Below are 27,322 nucleotides of genomic sequence, written 5' to 3' on the forward strand. Positions count from 1 at the left end.
CAACCACGACTACATGGCGGCGCACAATTCAAACACCATTATCAAGTTTGCTGACGACACAACAGTGGTTGGCCTGATCACCGATGACGATAAGGCCGCCTATAGGAAGATCAGTGACTTGGCAGTGTGGTGCCAGGACAACAACCTCTCCCTCAATGTCAGTAAGACAAAGGAGCTGATCATGGACTACAGACAGGAAACGGAGTGGGTCAAGTGCTTCAAGTTACTTGGTGTCCACGTCACTAAAGAATTATCATAGTCCATACACACCAACACAATCATGAGGAAGGCACAACAACGCCTCTTCCCCCTCAGGAGGCTGAAAAGATTTTGCATGGGCACTCAAATCCTCAAAAAGTTCTACAGCTGCACCATTGAGAGCATCTTGACTGACAGCATCACTGCTTGGTATGGGAATTGCTTGGCATTTGACTGTACATCACTGGGGCCAACTCCCTGCCATCCAGGACCTCTATAGCAGGCGGTGTCAGAGGAAGGCCCTAAAAATTGTCAAAGACTCCAGCCAGCCACCCAGGTCATAGAGAGAATAGTCTGCTACCGTACAGCAACCGGTACCGATGCACCAAGTCTGGAACCATCAGGAGCCTGAACAGCTTCTACCCCCAAGCCATCTTCCTAAATTAACTCGTACCCCTGCATATCGACTCCACACTGGTACCCTGTGTATATAGCCAGGCTATCGTTACTCATTGTGTATTCATTCCTTGTGCTTTATTTTTTCTTTCTGCATTGTTGGGAAGGGCCCGTAATTAAGCATTTCACTTTTAGTCTACACTTGTTGTTTATGAAGCATGTGAAAAATAAAATGTAATTTGACTTTAATTTGATTCTCCAGGATGATTAGGATACTCAGTCCTCAGCCCTTTATCTTAAGGAGGCTAGGTTATTTCTATCCCAATATTGAGTGTCTCTATGTCCATGCTAAAGATACACACCACATACGTACACACCACATACGTACACACCACATGCGTACAAGAGTCAGACGGCTAAAACTGGATCACGTACAAGAATGCTAATGATGAAGCATCCACTGAAGGAGGTATGTGGTGTTCATAACCTTCCTATAACACAGTGCTATCACACAACCCATTAGCATGTCAGGAGAGATGATGTTCTCTTAAAACCAAGAATGATTGGTAAGGTTTCAGTTAGGATATTTGAGGTTTATATTATGGACAGTCAGGCTTCCTACCCAAGAGAGGATGAGGGTACATTATGTGTGGCTCTTTCATCAATGGCTTGAAAAGGATTTGGAAGTGAGAAAGTTTAGAGGAATGCTTCACAGAACCTGCCAGTAGTGGTGCGTGGGTTAGCTGTTTGTTCACCCGCAACCGCCCGCAATTGCTAATAACCCATCCACAAGCCCAACTATATGTGATAAAGTGAAAATCTGGAGGCCCACACTGATCCTAACCTGCAATTTCTACATTGCGGGGCCTCCCGAGTGACACAGCGGTTTAAGGCACTGCATCGTGTTGAGGCGTCACTACTGCCTGGGGTTTGAGCCCAGGCTATGTCACAGTGACCGGGAGTCCCATAGGGCGGCGCACAATTGGCGCAGCATCATCCGGGTTAGGGGAGGGTTTGACCGGGGAGCCTTCCTTGGCTCATCTCGCTCTAGCGACTCCTTGTGGCAGGCCAGGTGCCTACAAGCTGACTTCAGTCGTAGGTTGAACGGGGTTTCCTCCGACACATTGTGCGGATGGCTTTCGGGTTAAGCGAGCAGGTGTTAAGAAGCAGGCGGGGTTGTGTTTTGTAACTACCAATTGGGTAAAAAAATTATAATAATAAGCATTAGGTCAAATCTTTCACAAACATTACTTTTCTGTACCTCTCTTCTTTTTTTCAACTCTCCATTTCACAGCTTTTCTCTTATTGAATTAAATCTGACATTGTGCTTTTTGCCTCACTGGATCTAGGTTAACTTTTTCTGTCCATTCCAAAACTGTTTGGCGATTGTTGTGTAGGCTATTTGACAGCACAAGTTTAGGCCCTAAAGCTTACACACTAACGCCAGATAGCCTACAAATAATGAAAGATTATAACCTGTAGATAAACATTTATGCATTTTTTTATGTATTGTTTTCTTTTTATTCAACCCACCCATCACCAACCCACCCTTCATCCACACAATATTTCATGACCCTAAACCCACCGGCCTATATACATGGGGACTGTGGTTATGAGACAACCAGCGCATCACTACTGGCCAGCGTCTCCCAAAACTGCCACACAAACTGACTCCTACACAAACTGATCAGAGGAATAAGACACAAACGTAGACCTACAGCTTTAACTACCCCCATCAATATACACCCCACAACTGCTATATGCCCTGCCTACACATTTTCAACATCATCCTTCTTTGATGTTTTTACAGCACAGAGCATGAGTCAAACAGCAAAGGCTCACTCCAATACGTTTTAAAAACTGCTCACCAGAAAAGGCAAAGCTACTAGTGCCACAGGGTTTCCATCAGATATGCTGTCAAGGAGGGGTGCAAAGGCCCCTGAAGTAACAGCAACGGTTGGTGACGCTAAAATATTTTGCGCCACTCACAATGATGTCACTGTATATACGCCTACTACATCTCCATCAAGAGATACCTTTGTCCTTGCAAATTAATTTAAAAAAATAGGTTACCCTATAGGATAACCAGAATTTGCACCTGCTGTTTTTGGTATGATGGACAGATGAACGTTGACTTTTTCCACTGCATGAGTGAAGACTGTCATGTCTTCACAAAGAGTGCTTGTGGACATGCACAGACATGAAGTGTAGCTCAGAGATGTCGCGTTCAGCAGAGCCAGGAGGGTTTTATAGGTTGCCATGTGCCCTTGTGCAGAGAACAGACCTGCTGAATCCTGGACTAGCACCAATAGATTCCTGTCTTCCTTGGCCGATATGTGGGGGCCAGGAATTCGGAGCATTCTTATTGAACCAAAAAAAGCATAAGAGAAATTAGTTAGTCTCGAGTCGATCTTGAGTCGACTTTGGGCGCACATTCCTTAAATCACAAGGCATGTTCTTCTTTGCGTTGTATGTCTGTCAGATAGCGCCAACATTTACAAGAAACAGAACGTGTCCAGCAAAAAACCCTCTGCACTCAACAACTAAGCTCTATTTTTTTATATATATATATTTTTAGGCTCTATTCAAATGTCCTTTTCTTGAGGTAATCACTGATAATTAAAGTGAGTGGATGCAACGCTTCCTCCCCATTAGTAGGCGATCCTACTATGTCAGATGAGCTAAGAAGGGGGCATTTTTTTACTATTTAAAATGGCCTTACTGCAGCGTTTTCTGTTGTTGTTTTTTTTCCCAGAGGTCAATAATGTGTAGTTGCAAGTGACATCATCTCACGCAACTTTTCTGTTACATGAAGCAACTCAAATGTGATTAAAATTGCATGCAAAATTCACAGCAACTTCCAGGCAACTAACTGCCACTAAGTCACTGTGAAATGCACAGTAACCTCTTAACAGTGCAGCTCTTAATTGTCACATTCTCTTAAAATATTACAGAACTGACAGTGTTAAAATAGGTGCTCAACCTTTGACAACATAACCATCAACCACTTAAACTGTTACAACACTTCCACTGATGGTTGGCACAAATACACAAAATTCAGTAACTTGTTGTTTACCATACTTTCACTGCAACCAGTAGCCTGTAGTGTACTGTAAAATTACAGGCACGTAAAACCCCTTAAGGTTGATGTTCGTGCCCCCGTGGACATCTAATTAGCATAATAAAAACATCCCCATAAAAATATGTCAGTTTAAGATAGAGATCGTTTTTTACATTGGATGCATCTCAATCCATCGCATCCACCTATGTAACAATTTCACATTATATGTCAGTTGAAAAAAGTAAAGGAAGTATATATGGAGATTGTTTAGTGACAAAAAACAGGGGTTAAATACATGAAAAAAACTAATAATAATCCTTTAGATTTTTTGGGGGGGAGACTATATGTTGTTCCATGTAGTGAATATGTTATTCAATGCATTTGTATGGGCTAACAGCAGTAAGGCCAAATAAACATTTTAATCAAATTATTTTTTTCTATACTTTTTTGAAACTTCAAGGTTTCTTAAAATTTAAAATCAAATAGCAAAATTATCCTTGACTTTGTCAAAAATAAGGGGTTAAATACATGGGGGGAAAAAATATATATACTGCTAGAAAAAATAAAGGGAACACTTAAACAACACATCCTAGATCTGAATGAAAGAAATAATCTTATTAAATACTTTTTTCTTTACATAGTTGAATGTGCTGACAACAAAAATCACACAAAAATAATCTATGGAAATCCAATTTATCAACCCATGGAGGTCTGGATTTGGAGTCACACTCAAAATTAAAGTGGAAAACCACACTACAGGCTGATCCAACTTTGATGTAATGTCCTTAAACAAGTCAAAATGAGGCTCAGTAGTGTGTGTGGCCTCCACGTGCCTGTATGACCTCCCTACAACGCCTGGGCATGCTCCTGATGAGGTGGCGGATGGTCTCCTGAGGGATCTCCTCCCAGACCTGGACTAAAGCATCCGCCAACTCCTGGACAGTCTGTGGTGCAACGTGGCGTTGGTGGATGGAGCGAGACATGATGTCCCAGATGTGCTCAATTGGATTCAGGTCTGGGGAACGGGCGGGCCAGTCCATAGCATCAATGCCTTCCTCTTGCAGGAACTGCTGACACACTCCAGCCACATGAGGTCTAGCATTGTCTTGCATTAGGAGGAACCCAGGGCCAACTGGACCAGCATATGGTCTCACAAGGGGTCTGAGGATCTCATCTCGGTACCTAATGGCAGTCAGGCTACCTCTGGCGAGCACATGGAGGGCTGTGCGGCCCCCCAAAGAAATGCCACCCCACACCATGACTGACCCACCGCCATGCTGGAGGATGTTGCAGGCAGCAGAACGTTCTCCACGGCGTCTCCAGACTCTGTCACGTCTGTCAGTGTGAACCTGCTTTCATCTGTGAAGAGCACAGGGCGCCAGTGGCGAATTTGCCAATCTTGGTGTTCTCTGGCAAATGCCAAACGTCCTGCACGGTGTTGGGCTGTAAGCACAACCCCCACCTGTGGACGTCGGGCCCTCATACCACCCTCATGGAGTCTGTTTCTGACCGTTTGAGCAGACACATGCACATTTGTGGCCTGCTGGAGGTCATTTTGCAGGGCTCTGGCAGTGCTTCTCCTGCTCCTCCTTGCACAAAGGCGGAGGTAGCGGTACTGCTGCTGGGTTGTTGCCCTCCTACGGCCTCCTCCACATCTCCTGATGTACTGGCCTGTCTCCTGGTAGCGCCTCCATGCTCTGGACACTACGCTGACAGACACAGCAAACCTTCTTGCCAAAGCTCGCATTGATGTGCCATCATGGATGAGCTGCACTACCTGAGCCACTTGTGTGGGTTGTAGACTCCGTCTCATGCTACCACTAGAGTGAAAGCACCGCCAGCATTCAAAAGTGACCAAAACATCAGCCAGGAAGCATAGGAACTGAGAAGTGGTCTGTGGTCCCCACCTGCAGAACCACTCCTTTATTGGGGGTGTCTTGCTAATTGCCTATAATTTCCACCTGTTGTCTATTCCATTTGCACAACAGCATGTGACATTTATTGTCAATCAGTGTTGCTTCCTAGGTGGACAGTTTGATTTCACAGAAGTGTGATTGACTTGGAGTTACATTGTGTTGTTTAAGTGTTCCCTTAATTTTTTTGAGCAGTGTATATGTTTCCTGATCTTTGTTATATTTCTCAGATATAGCACAGACACTTCAGAACAAACTTCCTTCAGATTTTTTGGGGGGGACTTTGTTATTCAATGGGTTTGTATTAGAGGTCGACCAATATATCGGAATGGACGATTCATTAGGGCCGATTTCAAGTTTTCATAAATCGGTAATCGGCATTTTTGGACACCAATCATGGCCGATTACATTGCACTCCACGAGGAGTGACTACCTGTTATGCGAGTGCAGCAAGGAGCCAAGGTAAGGTGCTAGCTAGCATTAAACTTATCTTATAAAAAACAATCAATGTTAACATAATCACTAGTTAAACTAGTAATATTATCAACCATGTGTAGTTATCTAGCTTGTCCTGCGTTGCATATAATCGATGCGATGCCTGTTAATTTATCATTGAATCACAGCCTACTTCGCCAAACGGGTGATATAACAAGCGCATTCGCGAAAAAAGCACTGTCGTTGCACCAATGTGTACCTGTCACGTCCTGACCAGTAAAAGGGGTTGTTTGTTATTGTAGTTTGGTCAGGGCGTGGCAGGGGGTGTTTGTTTAGTGTGTTTCGTTTTTTTTGGGGCAATGTTCTATTTTAGTATATTTCTATGTCTGTGTCTATTTAGTCTATTTCTATGTTCAGGGTTTTTGGTTTGGCCTTCAATTAGAAGCAGCTGTTCTTCGTTGCTTCTAATTGGAGGTCATATTTAAGTAGGGATTTTTGTCACTGTGTTTGTGGCTAGTTGTTCCGTGTATAGCGTGTTGCCTTACAGGACTGTATTCGTCAATTGTTTGTTATGTGTTTACGTTTCCTTCTAAATAAAAGAAGATGAGTATACACATTCCCGCTGCGTTTTGGTCCACTCAATACAACGAACGTTACAGTACCTAACCATAAACATCAACGCCTTTCTTAAAATCAATACAAGTATATATTTTTAATCCTGCATATTTAGTTAATATTGCCTGTTAACATTAATTTCTTTTAACTAGGGAATTTGTGTCACTTCTCTTGCGTTCTGTGCAACAGAGTCAGGGTATATGCAGCAGTTTGGGCCGCCTGGCTCGTTGCGAACTGTGTGAAGACCATTTCTTCCTAACAAAGACAGCCAACTTCGCCAAACGGGGAATGATTTAACAAAAGCGCATTTGCGAAAAAAGCACAATCGTTGCACGAATGTACCTAACCATAAACATCAATGCTTTTCTTAAAATCAATACACAGAAGTATATATTTTTAAACCTGCATATTTAGTTCAAAGAAATTCATGATATCAGGCAATTTTAAACTAGGGAAATTGTCACTTCTCTTGCGTTCATTGCACACAGAGTCAGGGTATATGCAAGTTTGGGCCGCCTGGCTCGTTGCGAACTAATCTGACCGGAATTTTACATAATTATGATATAACATTGAATGTTGTGCAATGTAACATGTAACAACAATATTTAGACTTATGGATGCCACCCGTTAGATAAAATACGGAACGGTTCTATATTTCACTGAAAGAATAAATGTTTTGTTTTTGAAATGATAGTTTCTGGATTTTACCATATTAATGACCTAAGGCTCGTATTTCTGTGTGTTATTATATTATAATTAAGTCTATGATTTGATAGGGCAGTCTGACTGAGCGGTGGTAGGCAGCAACAGGCTCTCAAGCATTCATTCAAACAGCACGTTACTGCGTTTGCCAGCAGCGCATTGCGCTGTTTATGACTTCAAGCCTATCAACTCCTGAGATTAGGCTGGCAATACTAAAGTACTTATTAGAACATCCAATAGTCGAAGGTATATGAAATACAAATGGTATAGAGAGAAATAGTCCTATAATAACTACAACCTAAAACTTCTTACCTGGGAATATTGAAGACTCATGTTAAAAGGATCCACCAGCTTTCATATGTTCTCATGTTCTGAGCAAGGAACTTAAACGTTAGCTTTTTTACATGGCACATATTGCACTTTCTTCTCCAACACTTTGTTTTTGCATTATTTAAACAAAATTGAACATGTTTCATTATTTATTTGAGACTAAATTGATTTTATTGATGTATTATATTAAGTTAAAATAAGTGTTAATTCAGTATTGTTGTAACTGTCATTAATACAAATATATATAAATAAATAAATAAATAAATAAATAAAAGGAACGGCCGATTAATCGGTACCGGCTTTTTTTTTTGGTCCTCCAATAATCGGTATCGGCGTTGAAATATCATAATCGGTCGACCTCTAGTTTGTATGGGCTAATAGCAGTAAGGCCCAAAAAATGTTTCCTTCTTAAAACATTTCCATATCAATCAAATCAAATTATATTTGTCACATGTGCCGAATACAACAGTGAAATGCTTACTTACAAGCCCTTAAACAACAATGCAGATAAGAAAAAAAAAAAAAAAAACGTATATATACTGTATATACACTGAATATATATATATATATATATATATATATATATATATATATATATATATGTAACTAAAAATTAAAGAGCAGCAGTAAAATAACAATAGCGAGGCTATATACAGGGGGTACCGGTACAGAGTCAATGTGTGGGGGCACCGGTTAGTCGAGGTAATTGAGGTAATATGTACATGTAGGTAGAGTTATAAAAGTGACTATGCATAGATAATAACAGAGTAGTAGCAAAGTAAAAGAGGGGGGGCAATGCAAATAGTCTGGGTAGCCATTTGATTAGATGTTCAGGAGTCTTATGGCTTGGGGGTAGAAGCTGTTTAGAGGCCTCTTGGACCTAGACTTGGCGCTCCGGTACCGCTTGCCGTGTGATAGCAGAGAGAACAGTCTATGATTAGGGTGGCTGGAGTCTTTGACTTGAGTAACCATCATTTTTAGGGCCTTCCTCTGACACATCTACACACAACACCACATAATGTCAAAGTGGATTTTTTTTTATTAATTGTTTTTAATTAAAGATGGAATGTCTTGAGTCCAAAAGTATTCAACCCCTTTGTTATGGCAAGCCTAAATCAGTTCAGGAGTAAAAATGTGCTTAACAAATCGCATAATAAGTTGCATTGACTGATTATGTGTTCAATAGTAGTGGTTAACATTATTTTTTTATGACTACCCTATCTCTGTACCACACACATACAATTATCTGCAAGGTCCCTCAATCGAGTATTGAATTTCAAGCACAGATTCAACCACAAAGACCATGGAGGGTTTTCAATGTCTCGCAAAGAAGGGCACCGGTTGGTATATGTGTAAAACAAAAAGCAGACACTGAATATCCCTTTGAGCATGGTGAAATTATTCATTAGGCTTTGGATGGTTTATCAATACACCCAGTCACTACAAAGATACGGGCATCCTTCCTAACTCAGTTGCCGGAGAGGAAGGAAACTGCTCAGGGATTTCACCATGAGGCCAATGTTCAATTTAAAACAATTACAGAGTTTAATGGTTGTGATATGAGAAAACTGAGGATGGATGAACAACATTGTAGTTACTCCACAATACTAACCTAAATGACAGAGTGAAAAGAAAGAAGCCTGTACAGAATAAAAATATTCCAAAACATGCATCCTGTGTGTAACAAGGAACTTAAGTAATACTGCAAAAAGAAAGTGAAAAGTAAATTGTATTTTTGTCCTGAATACGAAGTGTTATGTTTGGGGCAAATCCAACACCACACATCACCGAGTACCAGTCGTCATATTTTCAAGCATGGTGGTGGCCGCAACATGTTATTGGTATGCTTGTCATCGGCAAGGGCTACGGAGTTTTTGGGGGGATAAAAAGAAACGGAATCCAGCCACAAGCACAGGCAAAATCATAGAGGAAAACCTGGTTCAGTATGCTTTCCAACAGAGAATTTGGGAGGTGATTTCACCTTTCAGCAGGACAATAACCTAAAACACAAGGGCAAGTATTCACTGGAGTTGCTTACCAGGACAACATTGAATATTCCTGAGTGGCCTAGTTATAGTTTTGACTCAAATCGGCTTGGAAATCTATGGCAAGACTTGAAAATTGCTGTTACGCAATGATCAACAATCAACTTGACAGAGCTTGAAGAATATTTTAAGAATAATGGGCAAATATTGTACAATCCAGGTGTGCAAATCTCTTAGAGACTTACCCCAAAAGACTCACAGCTGTACTCGGCGCCAAAGGTGCTTCTCGAAACTATTGACTCAGGGGTGTGAATACTTATGTAATTGTCATATTTCTGTATTTCATTTTCAATACATTTGGCAAATATTTCTAAAAACATGTTTTCACTTTGTTATTATGGGGAGTAATATATCGAATCTTCCATTCCTCTCAAAAATTTTAGAAAAAGTTGTTGCGCAGCAACTCACTGCCTTCCTGAAGACAAACAATGTATACGAAACGCTTCAGTCTGGTTTTAGACCCCATCATAGCACTGAGACTGCACTTGTGAAGGTGGTAAATGACCTTTTAATGACGTCAGACCGAGGCTCTGCATCTGTCCTCATGCTCCTAGATCTTAGTGCCGCTTTTGATACCATCGATCACCACATTCTTTTGGAGAGATTGGAAACCCAAATTGGTCTACATGGACAAGTTCTGGCCTGGTTTAGATCTTATCTGTCGGAAAGATATCAGTTTGTCTCTGTGAATGGTTCGTCCTCTGACAAATCAATTGTAAATTTCGGTGTTCCTCAAGGTTCCGTTCTAGGACCACTATTGTTTTCACTATATATTTTACCTCTTGGGGATGTCATTCGAAAACATAATGTTAAATTTCACTGCTATGCGGACGACACACAGCTGTACATTTCAATGAAACATGGTGAAGCCCCAAAATTGCTCTCGCTAGAAGCCTGTGTTTCAGACATAAGGAAGTGGATGGCTGCAAATTTTCTACTTTTAAACTCGGACAAAACAGAGATGCTTGTCCTAGGTCCCAAGAAACAAAGAGATCTTCTGTTGAATCTGACAATTAATCTGGATGGTTGTACAGTCGTCTCAAATAAAACTGTGAAGGACCTCGGCGTTACTCTGGACCCTGATCTCTCTTTTGAAGAACATATCAAGACTGCTTCAAGGACAGCTTTTTTCCATCTACGTAACATTGCAAAAATCAGAAACTTTCTGTCCAAAAATGACGCAGAAAAATTAATCCATGCTTTTGTTACTTCTAGGCTCGACTACTGCAATGCTCTACTTTCCGGCTACCCGGATAAAGCACTAAACAAACTTCAGTTAGTGCTAAATACGGCTGCTAGAATCCTGACTAGAACCAAAAAATTTGATCATATTACTCCAGTGCTAGCTTCCCTACACTGGCTTCCTGTTAAGGCAAGGGCTGATTTCAAGGTTTTACTGCTAACCTACAAAGCATTACATGGGCTTGCTCCTACCTATCTTTCCGATTTGGTCCTGCCGTACATACCTACACGTACGCTACGGTCACAAGACGCAGGCCTCCTAATTGTCCCTAGAATTTCTAAGCAAACGGCTGGAGGTAGGGCTTTCTCCTATAGAGCTCCATTTTATGGAATGGTCTGCCTACCCATGTGAGAGACGCAGACTCAGTCTCAACCTTTAAGTCTTTACTGAAGACTTATCTCTTCAGTAGGTCCTATGATTAAGTATAGTCTGGCCCAGGAGTGTGAAGGTGAACGGAAAGGCTGGAGCAACGAACCGCCCTTGCTGTCTCTGCCTTGTCGGTTCCCCTCTTCCCACTGGGATTCTCTGCCTCTAACCCTTTTACAGGGGCTGAGTCACTGACTTACTGGTGTTCTTCCATGCCGTCCATGGGAGGGGTGCGTCACTTGAGTAGGTTGAGCCACTGACGTGGTCTTCCTGTCTGGGTTGGCGCCCCCCCCTTGGGTTGTGCCGTGGCGGACATCTTTGTGGGCTATACTCGGCCTTGTCTTCGGACGGTAAGTTGGTGGTTGTAGATATCCCTCTAGTGGTGTGGGGGGCTGTGCTTTGGCAAAGTGGGTGGGGTTATATCCTGCCTGTTTGGCCCTGTCCGGGGGTATCATCGGATGGGGCCACAGTGTCTTCTGATCCCTCCTGTCTCAGCCTCCAGTATTTATGCTGCAGTAGTTTATGTGTCGGGGGGCTAGGGTCAGTCTGTTACATCTGGAGTATTCTCTTGTCTTATCCGGTGTCCTGTGTGAATGTAAATATGCTCTCTCTAATTCTCTCTTTCTTTCTTTCTTTCTTTCTCTCGGAGGACCTGAGCCCTAGGACTACCTGGCATGATGACTCCTTGCTGTCCCCAGTCCACCTGGCCATGCTGCTGCTCCAGTTTCAACTGTTCTGCCTGCGGCTACGGAACCCTGACCTGTTCACCGGACGTGCTTGTTGCACCCTCGACAATTACTATGATTATTATTATTTGACCATGCTGGTCATTTACGAACATTTTAACATCTTGACTATGTTCTGTTATAATATCCACCCGGCACAGCCAGAAGAGGACTGGCCACCCCTCATAGCCTGGTTCCTCTCTAGGTTTCTTCCTAGGTTTTTGGCCTTTCTCAGGAGTTTTTCCTAGGGAGTTTTTCCCAGCCACCGTGCTTCTTTCACATGCATTGCTTGCTGTTTGGGGTTTTAGGCTGGGTTTCTGTACAGCACTTTGAGATTTCAGCTGATGTACGAAGGGCTATATAAATAAATTTGATTTGATTTGATTTGATTTGAATTGTGTGTAGACGGGTAAGAAAAAAAAACAGATTCATTCAATTTTGAATTCAGGCTGTAACAACAAAATGGGGAATAAATCAAGGGGTAGTGAATCGTTTTTGAAGGCACTGTATACTGGGAATACAGAGTATGTAGAGTAGGCTATACTGTGTATCTTCTAAAAAGAAATTACTATGAAATTATGCTCCAGAATTGATTGAGACTAAACTGAAATGTATTGCAGTCACATAGATATGAGTCATCGTGCCATACAAGATGAGTAGCTTGATATTCATGTGAGAGAATTTACTGGGTCAACTCAACTGAGCTCCCACTGCAGAGAGGCTTTCATGGTGATTTCACATAAAGGAGACAAACTCAGCCAGGCTGAGCAGACAGAGCAACACGCATCATTGTTACTTAACTGTGGGCCTGGCTGCATATTGGTTTTATGGGATTAATCTAAAATGATCTTTCTCTGGGTTAATGACCCATTAAATTACAGCTATGTGATAACTCATTCACAGGGTTTCCACATTGAGGAACAACTCCCACTTTGTAACTTTAGATTCAACTGCCTGAAAATGAAAGTAAGATTAGGACTATATGTCTCTCAGTAGTAACACAAGTACTAACACATGGTTGACAAAACAAAGCACAGCGAGAATTCCTTTATTTACAGCATCTGTTCCTACAATGGACAGGCAGTGGTGTGTTTGCCCCATACAAGCGCCATGCTGGCAAAGCCTGTTTACCCTCTTGTAAGCCATGGAGGTAACGTCTTAAAATGGCCCACAGTGTCCCTCTCTTTAGGCTACGCTATCACAGTGCCATTCCTAAGTGAAAGGAATAATGTGGTTGTTGAGTTGTGCTAGTAACTTATAATAACACTCCATTATGGGTCTTTGTAGACTACATCTCAGATCTGTATAATATTTTGGGGAAAGTATGCTATTATAAGTAATATCACTATAGCCTACATACAGAGCACTGAGATTAAGCATGTGATATTTGTACAGCAGATGTTGCACTCAACATCATGTCAATATACCACAGCCTAGTCACATTACCAGCATGACATTATTACTCTAACTTTCTGAACATTTTCACTTCTGCTTTCAGTGTATGAGACTGCAAAGGCATGGAAGGGGGTTAAGGAAGGATGGAAATGATTTAAAATGATTGATCTTCATATTCAATGTGAATGCGTATCACATCATATCCAGGTACTGGCACTTAGATCATAAACCCAGACATAAGGTCATATTTTAGCAATGTAGCTAGGCTACAATGTACTATGACGAATGTTCTGTCATCAAGATGAAGGAGCATCGACACACAAACGTGATATGTTACATACAGGTAAAATAACGGAAACACGAGTACATGTGGGATACAAAGTATATTGAAAGCAGGTGCTTCCACATATAAAAGTTTTGTTCATGGAGCAAAACAGCCTATGCATAAGGTCAGGGTGTTGAATTAATTTAGAGAAAAAAGTTATCGATGCACTTAAATGATCACCACAAACAGACACACACTAAAATGTGTAGCCATATAACATTAAACAAAATGCTTATATTTTTGCAATGTTCTGGACTACTGCAGGCAATGCCTTTCACACACAACGGTAAGAAAGAGAATAACACAGACCCCAATAAATGTTACTCCTGCTGTTGGCTACTCTGTCTGCTCCTATCACAGCAGCACAATTACTTGGCCGACATAAATCATAACAAAACAGTATAGTGTTGGAGACTATCTAAACAAATAACATTTAAAAAAAACGTTTTACCTTGATGCTCGAAATACGAGAAAAAGGAGTCGTCGTCCACCTGGTTGCACGATAGCAGCTCAAAGAATAACGAGTTGCTTCAGCTGTCTGCTATTTCCCGGTTAGTCGAACGTCATGGAAAAATCTAAACGGGATCCTTGGGACGTCCCAACTCTGACGTCACCACGTGGAAATTGAAATTTAAAAACGATTAAGGCAAGGATGATTTAGTATGACGATATGTAGAAACTGCTTCACCAATAGAAATCCCCGATCACGCTTGTAGACGATGTCATGGTGACATTGAGTAACTACAGTGCTCGCCAACACAGTTTCTAAACCCAGATGCGCAACATCGCGAGACTTCCGGTGACGCTTTAGAAGCACACCAGGCAGCCCAAACTGGGGTTAGGGGTTAGAGAAGTCAATGAGAGACGTGAAACATTCTTCCTTAGTTGTTACATTTCTAAAAATCTAAAGATAAAACCTAGATTTGGGCCAATTTGTTAAGTAGTTGAATATGTTGTTACTCCAACCACGTGAAAGTGACAAACTGACACGTTGCATTTTCGTTAAAAACAACTTTATATCGAAGGCTTGCCTTTGATTTGATGGCCTGCACTTGCGCAGTTCGGCGTGAGATTTCTGCGCATGCGCCTAGCTAGCCAATGTCGCCATGACATCGCCTACAGGCTGATTGTGAATTTCAGTGGATACCTCATAGTAACCATAAAACCTAGCGGTCAAACACGAAAATGGTTCCAATCGTTTTTAAGCTATACATTTTCAACATAGTGAATTTGACAAACATTTCAAATTAAGTATGTGTTTGTTGGAGGCTTAACTTGGCGTGATGTTTTGATAATATATTCACCTCTATTTACAAAAAAATTCTAATAATCTTTAGCTAGCTAGTTAGCAGAGCAGTAGATCAAAAAAGTGATTTGTATTACTTGTTTGTATAGTATGTTCACTTTGGTGTCTTTCAAAGCTTATGGCATTTTTCAAGGATGAGCATAAGAGCATTAAAAGGGGAGAAGACCACTATATGTCTGGCCATTGGAGAAGTGCAAGGGCAATTTACCGGTTTGGTCTGGGCCAGCATGAGGGATAAAGTTTATCCTGTGTCGTGAGTGTAGCTATTAAGTTAAGTTTGAGCATCTTAGCAATACAATGTGTTCTATACAGCTGTCATCATTCTACAAGGAAATAGACACTTAATCAATTATAACGTCCTTAAACCTCTCTAGGGTAGGTGGGACGAAATCGTCCCACCTACGCAACAGCCAGTGTAATCCCGTGGCGCGATATTCAAATACCTTAGAAATGATATTACTTCAATTTCTCAAACATATGACTATTTTACACCATTTTAAAGACAAGACTCTCGTTAATCTAACCACACTGTCCGATTTCAAAAAGGCTTTACAACGAAAGCAAAACATTAGATTATGTCAGCAGAGTACCCAGCCAGAAATAATCAGACACACATTTTTCAAGCTAGCATATAATGTCACATAAACCCAAACCACAGCTAAATGCAGCACTAACCTTTGATGATCTTCATCAGATGACAATCCTAGGACATTATGTTATACAATACATGCATGTTTTGTTCAATCAAGTTCATATTTATATCAAAAACCAGCTTTTTACATTAGCATGTGACGTTCAGAACTAGCATACCCACCGCAAACTTCCAGTGAATTTACTAAATTACTCACTATAAACGTTCACAAAAAACATAACAATTATTTTAAGAATTATAGATAAAGAACTCCTTTATGCACTCACTATGTCCGATTTTAAAATAGCTTTTCGGTGAAAGCACATTTTGCAATATTCTGAGTAGATAGCCCAGCCATCACCGGCTAGCTATTTAGACACCCACCAAGTTTAGCCCTCACCAAAGTCAGATTTACTATAAGAAAAATGTTATTACCTTTGCTGTTCTTCGTCAGAATGCACTCCCAGGACTTCTACTTCAATAACAAATGTTGGTTTGGTTCAAAATAATCCATAGTTATGTTCAAATATCCTCTGTTTTGTTCGTGCGTTCAAGACACTCTCCGAAGGGTAAATAAGGGTGACGCGCCCGACGCGTTTCGTGACAAAAGAATTCTAAATATTCCATTACCGTACTTCGAAGCATGTCAACCGCTGTTTAAAATCAATTTTTATGCCATTTTTCTTGTAAAAAAGCGATAATATTCCGACCGGGAGTCGTTGTTTTAGTTCAAAGACAGAGAAAATAAAAACATGGGGTCGCCTCGTGCACGCGCCTCAGTCTCATTGTACTCTGATCGACCACCATCCAAATGCGCTAATGTTTTTCAGCCAGGGGCTGCAAAGACATCATTCAGCTTTTTCCCGGGTTCTGAGAGCCTATGGGAGCCGTAGGAAGTGTCACGTTACAGCAAAGATCCTAAGTTTTCAATAAAGAGAGTCAAGAAGCCCAAGAAATTGTCAGACAGGCCACTTCCTGTAAGGAATCTTCTCAGGTCTTTGCCTGACATATGAGTTCTGTTATACTCACAGACACCATTCAAACAGTTTTAGAAACTTTAGGGTGTTTTCTATCCAAAGACAATAATTATATGCATATTCTAGTTTCTGGGCAGTAGTAATAACCAGATTAAATCAGGTACGTTTTTTTATCCGGCCGTGTAAATACTGCCCTCTATCCCTAACAGGTTTAACCAGATTACCCCAGATTTACAGTTGAAGTCAGAAGTTGACATACAATTAGGTTGGAGTCATTAAAACTCGCTTTTCAACCACTCCACAAATTTCTTGTTAACAAACTATAGTTTTGGCAAGTCAGTTATGACATCTACTTTGTGCATGACACAAGTAATTTTTCCAACAATTGTTTACAGACAGATTATTTCACTTATAATTCACTGTATCACAATTCCATAATTTGAGTCAATTGGAGGTGTACCTGTGGATGTATTTCAAGGCCTACCTTCAAACTCAGTGCCTCTTTGCTTGACATCATGGGAAAATCAAAAGAAATCAGCCAAGACCTCAGAAAAAAAATTGTAGACCTCCACAAGTCTGGTTCATCCTTGGGAGCAATTTCCAAATGCCTGAAGGTACCATGTTCATCTGTACAAACAATAGTATGCAAGTATAAACACCATGGAACCACGCTGCCATCATACCACTCAGGAAGGAGACGTGTTCGGTCTCCTAGAGATGAACGTACTTTGGTGTGAAAAGTGCAAATCAATCCCAAGAACAATAGCAGAAGACCTTGTGAAGATGCTGGAGGAAACAGGTACAAAAGTATCTATATCCACAGTAAAACGAGTCCCATATCGACATAACCTGAAAGGCCGCTCAGCAAGGAGGAAGCCACTGCTCCAAAACCTCCATAAAAAAAGCCAGACTACGGTTTGCAACTGCACATGGGGACAAGGATCGTACTTTTTGGAAAAATGTCCTCTGGTCTGATGAAACAAAAATAGAACTGTTTGGCCATAATGACCATCGCTATGTTTGGAGGAAAAAGGGGGAGGCTTGCAAGCCGAAGAACACCATCCCAACCATGAAGCACGGGGGTGGCAGCATCATGTTGTGGGGGTGCTTCACTGCAGGAGGGACTGGTGCACTTCACAAAGTAGATGGCATCATGAGGGAGGAAAATTATGTGGATATATTGAAGCAACATCTCAAGACATCAGTCAGGAAGTTAAAGCTTGGTTGCAAATGGGTCTTCCAAATGGACAATGACCGCAAGCATACTTCCAAAGTTGTGGCAAAATGGCTTAAGGACAACAAAGTCAAGGTACTGGAGTGGCCATCACAAAGCCCTGATCTCAATCCTATAGAAAATTTGTGGGCAGAACTGAAAAAGTGTGTGCGAGCAAGGAGGCCTTCATACTTGACTCAGTTACACCAGCTCTGTCAGGGGGAATGGGCCAAAATTCACCCAACCTATTGTGGGAAGCTTGTGGAAGGCTACCCAAAATGTTTGACCCAAGTTAAACAATTTAAAGGCAATGCTACCAAATACTAATTGAGTGTATGTAAACTTCTGACCCACTGGGAATGTGATGAAAGAAATAAAAGCTGAAATAAATCATTCTGTCTACTATTATTCTGACATTTCACATTCTTAAAATAAACTAGTGATCCTAACTGACTTAAAACAGGGAATTTTTACTTGGATTAAATGTCAGGAATTGTGATAAACTGTATTTGGCTAAGGTGTATGTAAACTTCTGACTTCAACTGTAGATGAGTAATACAGTAACTTAGTTCTAGAATGTTGTTATTGATGAGAATTAATCTAAAAATCTATTGACATTCAGAATTGACTTTGCTTAGACATCCAGTCTGTATTGTAGTTGCCTGACAAGAGACAAATCTTCAAAGACACAGTATTTATTTATTCGGAGTAGTATATGCATTCACACAGTCTTGATTTATAGGATCCTTCCCACTGTATGATTGATACAGTATGTCACGTGATAAAATCCCAAGTTATCAATTAAAAGTTTACGGAAAAACTGCACTTGTCCTCATGAAAATTACTGTTTATTAAATTGTCTACAGCTGCAATGTCATCAATTAAATCAAACTTTATTTATATAACACATTTCTTACAACAAATGCAGTTCATGGTGTTCAAAGTCATGCATTGAAAGGCACGTGGCACTTAAAATCCTTTCTCTTGGCAGTTCTCTATAGGTGACCGGGCTATTCTATCTACCACATGTGAATGCTGCCGTGGAGCTCATAAGTTTAGCCATGTGGCTGCATTGGCTATTTTTGCTGTTCACAATATTGGCTGTACGTTTGTGGAATGCGAGTAGAGGAAGCCAGTCGTGCCTAACCAGGTGCAGTCAGTGGAGGACCTGTACCCGGCAGAAGACTACAACCCTCTGTCCCGAAAGCCCACAGAAGAGGATCTTCAGTGGCTAAGGAACAGTCTCTGGTGCAGGTTCAGTGGAATGGCATGGCTCCTTCAACCTGAGCCATAACAACCTGTCTGTACCGGACATTGTTAAAAAAGAAGGGCACCTAGGGCATGCAGGCATCTTGGCTGGCATGGCGCTGCCGGTGGAGCAGCAGGAGGCTATACAGCAGGCAACCGTTTGACAGAGCACCAACCCCAACTGGCACACCATGAGGAGAGGAGGTTGACGGCCAGCAATTTTGTAGCAGTGGTTAGGGCCAAGCGCATTACTCCGTCGCTGCTAAAAAAAAAGGGTCCTCCGATCACAGTTGTTGGATGGGGTGTTGTCTGTAAAGTGGGGCACAGATAATGAAGAGGAGGGCATCAAGGCATTCAAAATGGCTACAGGGATGGATGTGCAGGAGTCAGGGCTTTGGGTCACAGCGTCTGGGATCCTGGGTACCTCACCAGATGGTCTGGTGGGCACCACAGCAGTGGTGGAGGTCAAGTGTCCGTATGGTGCAAGGGACTTTACCATTGAAGACCCAGTGAAGTTGAAGGATTTCTATATCCATGAGGAGGGAGGGTCTTACCGCCTCCGTGAAGACCATCCTTACTGGCACCAGGTCCAAGGGCCGCTCCACTGGAAGGGACAGTTGCTTCTTCATTGAGTGGACCACCAAAGCCTCCATCACCATCCCCATAGAGCGTGACGACCTCTGGCAGACTCATATTGCTGGACTAGAGGAGTTTTTCAAGGACCACATGCTCCCAAAGTTGTCACTGCAACAGTGAACATCTGTAAATATCTTATAAATTGTTTTTGCATACAAATCAGTTTTTGTTCTTATTATCTTAAGGTTTTATTCCAATCAGTTTTTTTTGAGGGGGGGGGCACTGGATCAGCGTTCTTGTCGCGCCTCCTGTCAGTACCTGTTTTCAAGGAAGCCTAAGGTCCAAAAATATTCCACATAGTTCACACACACACACTAGGCTCCCAGAATAGGTTACAATACATACAAGTTTTGCTCAAAGCAGCCAACTAAAGTAATGTATTTAATGTACGTTCAATCACAATGGCTGGTCTGAGAACTTATATCTGTGATGTTTAAATTATTTCTTACCCCCTTCGTTGTGTGGAGTTTCCTTTTCTGGTAAATGCAGGGCCATTTGGAAAATGGCAGCTGCCTGAGCATTTGCAATAATGCAATAATTAAAGTAGTTAGCAGATATTTCCATTTAGCTCATTTTGCTGTTAAACCAGCCCATTTAAAAATGTATCTTTACAGCATTATGTCACTCCTCAAACTATCATTTAGCCAGGTGAATTTGTAGATATATCTGCACAGTATGTTTATTTGTCAGCTAACTAGCCAGCCAGTTTAAGTGGAATGATTAACTGACAATATTTAAATGAATGGTCAGTGGTGGGTCTTTTTCAAAACTGTATCACCATCTTCATCTGGACAGAAAACAAATTGTTTATCGTAACACAAACCCACCTTGGACAATGTGAGAAGTAGTCCCTCAACACCCAATCATAAGTCATGAGAACCATAGACAAACATGACAAACATACTGTGCAGATATATCTTCAAATATATTGTTGTACACTATATTGTATCACATTTGATGAGCTACTGAGCTGTCCGTCCACAAGCTCGATCTGCTGTAGTCTACAACTGGACTCTTGCGCTCGGATCACACTGGCACAGGTTATCCATGTACCGGAAGGCCTAAGGGATGCACTCTGTTGTACTGGAAAACAAAGAGACGTGGTCAGTGGTGGATCTTTTTCAATGCTATATCACCATCTTTATCTGGACAGAAAACGCATTCTTTATTATAACACAAACCCACATTGGACAATGTGACAAGTGGTCCCTCAACACCCAATCCTCATGCCTTATGCTTTGTTCTTGTTTCCCAATCAACTGTCCGGATCTTCCTCTTCCGTAAAGTTACCTTTACTAACTAGCTAAGTTAATAACTAAAATGGTAACATACTGTATATATTAAAATTCCATAATCCACAGACTTGACTATAGTAATGGTAAAATAGACTGGTCTTTGGTCTATCTGCACATCCTAAATCCTACTATGTGGACGAGACATTTCTACTGGGATGGAGGAATTATCTGGAATGTTCAACTAGACGATCAGGACAGTCTAGGGTACTTTTTCCCAGAAGGGGTGAAGTATTGCAATGAGCTATATGACTGTACTTCTGATTCTAATTCTCAAGAGGTTAAAACCCTCAGCTATGAGGTCACTGAGGAGAACCAACAATGATAGGGGGGTCGTCTGAAAGGGACTGATATGCAGGGATGGAACATAAGGATTTTGGGCACTGGCCAGCAGACCATGATTTCTACCAGCCCTGGTAACATTCAGGTCCTAAATCTGTTGGATGCAATGTTTGTAAAGGCAAAATTTCACTGCTGTGTCAGTTTAGTTTGGCACATTGTCTACTAGCCCAGTCTGAAAAGTACTAGCCTCGGGCGAGCTTAATTTCTATTCCTGTTGTCATGTACAGTGCATTCGGAAAGTATTCAGACTTTTGACTTTTTCCACATTTTGTTATGTTACAGCCTTATTCTAAAATGGACTAAATAATTTCCCCCCTCATCAATCTACACACAATAACTCATAATGACAAAGCAAAAACATTTTTTTAGAAACTCCATGATTCTTTGGACAAAGCCTATGTGGAAATAAATTGTGCTTTTGTAGAGTTTTTGGGATAAACGCTGAAAATGAAGTCTGTGGGAAACACAGGCTTAGGATATCTTATATGTTTTGTTCTATGAGATAATCTTCATCAGCTTTTTGTGAATTTTAAAGCATTTAGGGAGTGAACGTTATTTATAATAAGGGTTATATGGAGAAAATCAGACCTCTCCAAAATGAAAATGTAAATGGATGGCCCTCCCTTCAGCAAAATATATTTTACCTAAACCCTCCTTGAACACTTGAAAAAACAAACATGTGACCCTCCCTTATCCCCAAAATAATAATTAAAATAATTAAGTGGATAGCAGTTTACCCTCACTTCTTGGACAGACCAGAGCCTTAGATACACAGTTTTAGAAACTGTTCTTCATCCTGTAAGCACTACAAGCATGTGACAAATAAAAAACATTGATTTTATTTGTTTGACCCACGTGAACGTGACCAAAGACATGACTGAAACAGAACCAACTTGCTACGATTCACATATACACTTAGCGGCCAGTTAATTAGGTACACCCATCTAGTACATCCAGAACAGCTGGAATTCTTCGTGGGTATGGACACTTTGCTCAAATGTTATCAAGGGACCTAACATGTACCAGGAAAACATTCCCTACACCATTACACCACCGCCACCAGTCTGTACCATTGACACCAGGAAGGATGGAGCCATGGACTCATGCACCAATGATCATACCATTCTCTAAATCGCTTAGGTCACTCGAATTGCCCATTCTAACTTTCAATCGAACAGTAACTGAATGCCTCAATGCCTCTCTTTCTGCTTTATATAACCAGCCACAGCCACGTACCTAATAAACTGGCCTCTGAGTCTATACAAATTATTGTGATATTTGATGCTCTCTCTCACTAGTTGATTCTACATGATTTCAGTTTGTGTGATTGTGTAATATGGTGGTTGGAGACATGCTTATTCGACTTTATAAACAAACCTTACTGTTACTGTCCGACGTTCTGTCACAGATGCACCTTCCCCGACTTCACTCCTCAACTTTCTTCAACACAGTTGGTTGCTTTCGCCTTACCATTCAAACGTGAGGTTGGAATAATAACATGTTCAGCTACTTAAGATGTTGGCTCAAATCTAGGTTGTGCCTTTAGATTTCAAGGAAATTAACTAAGGAAAAATTGTTCACTTCTCTCATTGGCTTCTCAAACCCCGGTCTGAGACTTCCTAAAAACACCACTTGATACAGCTACTACCAGAAGTGACTTTTAGCAGCAGATTAGGAGAGCACTTTCGCTAACACTAACCCTTTTCCCAACCTTAACCTTATATCCTAAACTGATATGTTAATTATCCTCTGCTCAATGAATGAAGTGAACAATCTGTTGCGTAAGTTCTCCTATCCTGCTACGAAAAAGTCACTTCCGGTTTTAGCTGTATCAAAGAGTGTTTTTAGGGAATATTGTCTGGTCGCCAAGTCTGCTTCGCAAGCATTCTGGGATGTCTCAGATATTGGGCCTCTGGGTTTAGAAACTCTGTGGTTAAGGTTAGGGTTAAGGTTCAAGGTTAGGTTTAGGAAAAGGTTATGCTTTAGGTTAGGCTTAGGGTAGGGGTTAAAGACAAAGGAACTTTGGCGACTACTAAGTATTTTTAATAACCTTTTATTGCAGTGGGCTAAATCAGGGTCACACAGAGTGTTTCTTTGGTAGTCATAAAACCAATCTACTTTGAAACAAAAGTATACACCTCACACACATGGTTATGGGATTTAAAAAAGACACCTGTACCATGTCAGATATAGAGTTGAAATGTATTACATGTTGAGTTTGCATCCCAATATTACACTGTATATACATCACAGAAGACTGAATATAACAAAACTGTTTGACATAGAAGCACAGGATTTCCGGCAGTTAAAAAAATATATGTTTATTAATTATGAAATTATTAAAAATGTTAATAACATTCCACCCATGAGGCCACTAGGTCATTGGACCTGCAGGAAAGGACTACACCTCCCACTTTAGTCTGGATGTGTCAATGTGTAGTTCATACATTCATACATACATTCAATGTGTAGTTCATTCCGTGGCCTCAAACTGCTTTTAAATGCAAGTAACTAACTATGCAAGTAACTATGCAAGTAACTAACTAAATGCATGTTCTTCAAACCGATCGCTACCAGCACCTGCCTGCCCTTCCAGCATCACTACTCTGGATGGTTCTAACTTAGAATATGTGGACATCTACAAATACCTAGGTGTCTGGCTAGACTGTAAACTCTCCTTCCAGACTCACATTAAGCATCTCCAATCCAAAATTAAATCTAGAATCGGCATCCTATTTCGCAACAAAGCATCCTTCACTCATGCTGCCAAACATACCCTCGTAAAACTGACTATCTTACCGAACCTTGACTTCGGCGATGTCATTTACAAAATAGCCTCCAACACTCTACTCAGCAAATTGGATGCAGTCTATCACAGTGCCATCTGTTTTGTCACCAAAGCCCAATATACTACCCACCACTGTGACCTGTATGTTCTCGTTGGCTGGCCCTCGCTACATATTCGTCGCCAAACCCACTTGCTCCAGGTCATCTATAAGTCTTTGCTAGGCAAAGCCCCGCCTTATCTCAGCTCACTGGTCACCATAGCAGCACCACATGTAGCATCGCAATTTGCACGAAATCCTTAATTTGAAAGAGACTATTTTTCTGGAAGCTGTGTTGCGCCATTGTCCCTACATTTCCCACCATTTGAGTGACAGCTAGCAAGAGGCACATCATGCACACACAGCAGAGCAAGAGAGAGTGCAATGATGTGGTGCACATACAGTGGCTTGCGAAAGTACTCACCCCCCTTGGCATTTTTCCTCTTTTGTTGCCTTACAACCTGGAATCAAAATGGATGTTGGGGGGGGGTTGTATCATTTGATTAACACAACATGCCTACCACTTTGAAGATGCAAAATATTTTTTAATTGTGAAAGAAACAAGAAATAAGACAAAAAAAAACAGAACTTGAGCATGCATAACTATTCACCCCCAGCTGCAAGTATCTTGTGGTATGTCTCTATAAGCTTGGCACATCTAGCCACTGGGATTTTTGCCCATTCTTCAAGGCAAAACTGCTCCAGCTCCTTGAAGTTGGATGGGTTCCACTGGTGTACAGCAATCTTTAAGTCATACCACAGATTCTCAATTGGATTGAGGTCTAGGCTTTTACTAGGCCATTCCAAGACATTTAAATGTTTCCCCTTAAACCACTTGAGTGTTGCTTTAGCAGTATGCTTAGGGTCATTGTGCTGCTGGAAGATGAACCTCCATCCCAGTCCTCAAATCTCTGGAAGACTGAAACAGGTTTCCCTCAAGAATTTCCCTGTATTTAGCGCCATCCATCATTCCTTCAATTCTGACCAGTTCGAAGTCCCTGCCAATTAAAAACATCCCCACAGCATGATGCTGCAGCCACCATGCTTCACTGTGGGGATGGTATTCTCGGGGTGATGAGAGGCGTTGGGTTTGCGCCAGACATAGTGTCTTCCTTGTTGGCCAAAAAGCTCAATTTTAGTCTCATCTGACCTCCTGTACTCTGATCTGGTTTTGACCTTTTGCCTGTCCACGACCATTCTCTTGACTACTCCTTTTGGATTAATAAACATTGTAAGACTCCAACCATCTTCCTCCTGTGGCTGCATCTGGGTGTCGTCTTGTGTTATGATATTTCCATATGTTTGGGGAGTCTCCTACATGCCTTTTGGCGAACACCAAACATGTTTGCTTATTTTTTTCTGGCCACTCTTCCGTAAAGCCCAGCTCTGTGTAGTGTACGGCTTAAAGTGGTCCTATGGACAGATACTCCGATCTCCGCTGTGGAGCTTTGTAGCTCCACAGGGAGAGCCATGCTATCATGGCTATGTATAATAATGTATGTTGCCTTGAATTTATTCTGGACCTGGGGACTGTGAAAAGACCCCTGGTGGCTTGTCTCATAGGGTAAGTGAATGTGTCAGTGCTGTGTGTAAGTTGACTATGCAAACAAGTTGGAATTTCCAACACATTAATGTTTCTTATAAAAACAAGAAGCGATTCAGTCAGTCTTTCCTCAACTCTTATCCAGGAGAGACTGGCATGCATAGTATTGATATTAGACCCCTGATTTATAATGAAGAGAAAAACAGGCTGCTCTGTTCTGGACCAGATGCAGCTTAACTAGGTCCTTCTTTGCAGCACTTGACCATATGACTGGACAATTATCAAGATAAGATCAAACTAGAGCCTGCAGCATTGTATTTAGTCAAACACAATTTTTTCCAACAGTTTTCTAGGAGCTGGCTTGAGGACAAACACTTTCCTTTAAATTCAGATTAAAGATATGACAGATAGAGTCAGCTAACATCCTCAGTAGCTTTCTATCTACAATAACTCGGCAATGCCAGGTGTGTCATTGTTGATAGATAACAATAATTTCCCTACCTCTTCACAAAATCCACCCTAATGTAACAGTGTAGGTTCCGTCCCTCTCTTCGCCCCAACCCGGGCTCGAACCAGGGACCCTTGCACACATCAACAACTGACACCGCACGAAGCATCGTTACCCATCGCGCCACAAAAGCCGCGGCCCTTGCAACGCAAGGGGAAACCCTACTTCAAGTCTCAGAGAGAGTGACGTCACCGATTGAAACGCTATTAGCGCGCACCACCGCTAACTAACTAGCCATTTCACATCGGTTACACTCACCCCCCCTTTGACCTCCTCCTTTTCCGCAGCAACCAATGATCCGGGTCAACAGCATCAATGTAACAGTGTAGGTTCCGTCCCTCTCTTCGCCCCAACCCGGGCTCGAACCAGGGACCCTTGCACACATCAACAACTGACCACCCACGAAGCATCGTTACCCATCGCGCCACAAAAGCCACGGCCCTTGCAACGCAAGGGGAAACCCTACTTCAAGTCTCAGAGCGAGTGACGTCCACCGTGATTGAAACGCTATTAGCGCGCACCACCGAGTAACTAACTAGCCATTTCACATCGGTTACAACTAACTTTACAAAATTCTAACTTACACTGTTTTTCTTTCATTATTCGTTTTTGATGCATGAATACGATGGCTCACTGTTCGTGGTTGGCATTTCCTTCCTAAATTTGCCCATGAAATAATCATTCAAATTAATAATAACAATATAAAATGCTCGGTCTGAACATTAACACGCATCGCTTGTGGTACAGTTTTGGAAGCATAAGGACCTTATCTTTCATATCAGTGGGAAATAATTTCAAAAACAAAACGTTTAATTGATTCAAATCTTATAGTGTTTAGGGTTCCCACACGGGCCTACATTTCCATGTTACAGCGCTTGTTAATGGAAAACAGATGGAAGACGGACTACCTGTGCTAGTTAACTATCTACGTTTCTGAACACCTGTGTGTAAACGAAAGCCACGAACATGTGTCGCTGAAAAATACTGTGCACAGCAGAGGAGGCAGGCGTGAGAAGCTATAGGAGGGCATGCTCATTGTAAAGGACTGGAAT

The 27,322-nt window shown here is 41.5% G+C and overlaps 1 protein-coding gene across 3 annotated transcripts in view; it reads right to left on the reverse strand.

Annotated features, from left to right (window-relative positions):
* LOC115154734 (protein FAM49B) overlaps positions 1 to 14,482 on the reverse strand; it is a 69,171-nt gene extending 54,689 nt beyond the window's left edge. For 2 of the 3 annotated variants that reach the window (XM_029701268.1, XM_029701276.1), the window contains exon 1: positions 14,201 to 14,482. The gene's annotated coding sequence lies outside the window, so the exon portion shown is untranslated. The remainder of the gene's footprint in view (positions 1 to 14,200) is intronic. The other variant, XM_029701258.1, reaches the window with a different exon arrangement.
* Between the last annotated feature and the right edge of the window lie 12,840 nt (positions 14,483 to 27,322).

This window comes from Salmo trutta, chromosome 2 (genome assembly GCF_901001165.1).
Source record: "Salmo trutta chromosome 2, fSalTru1.1, whole genome shotgun sequence".
Taxonomy (NCBI): Eukaryota; Metazoa; Chordata; class Actinopteri; order Salmoniformes; family Salmonidae; genus Salmo; species Salmo trutta.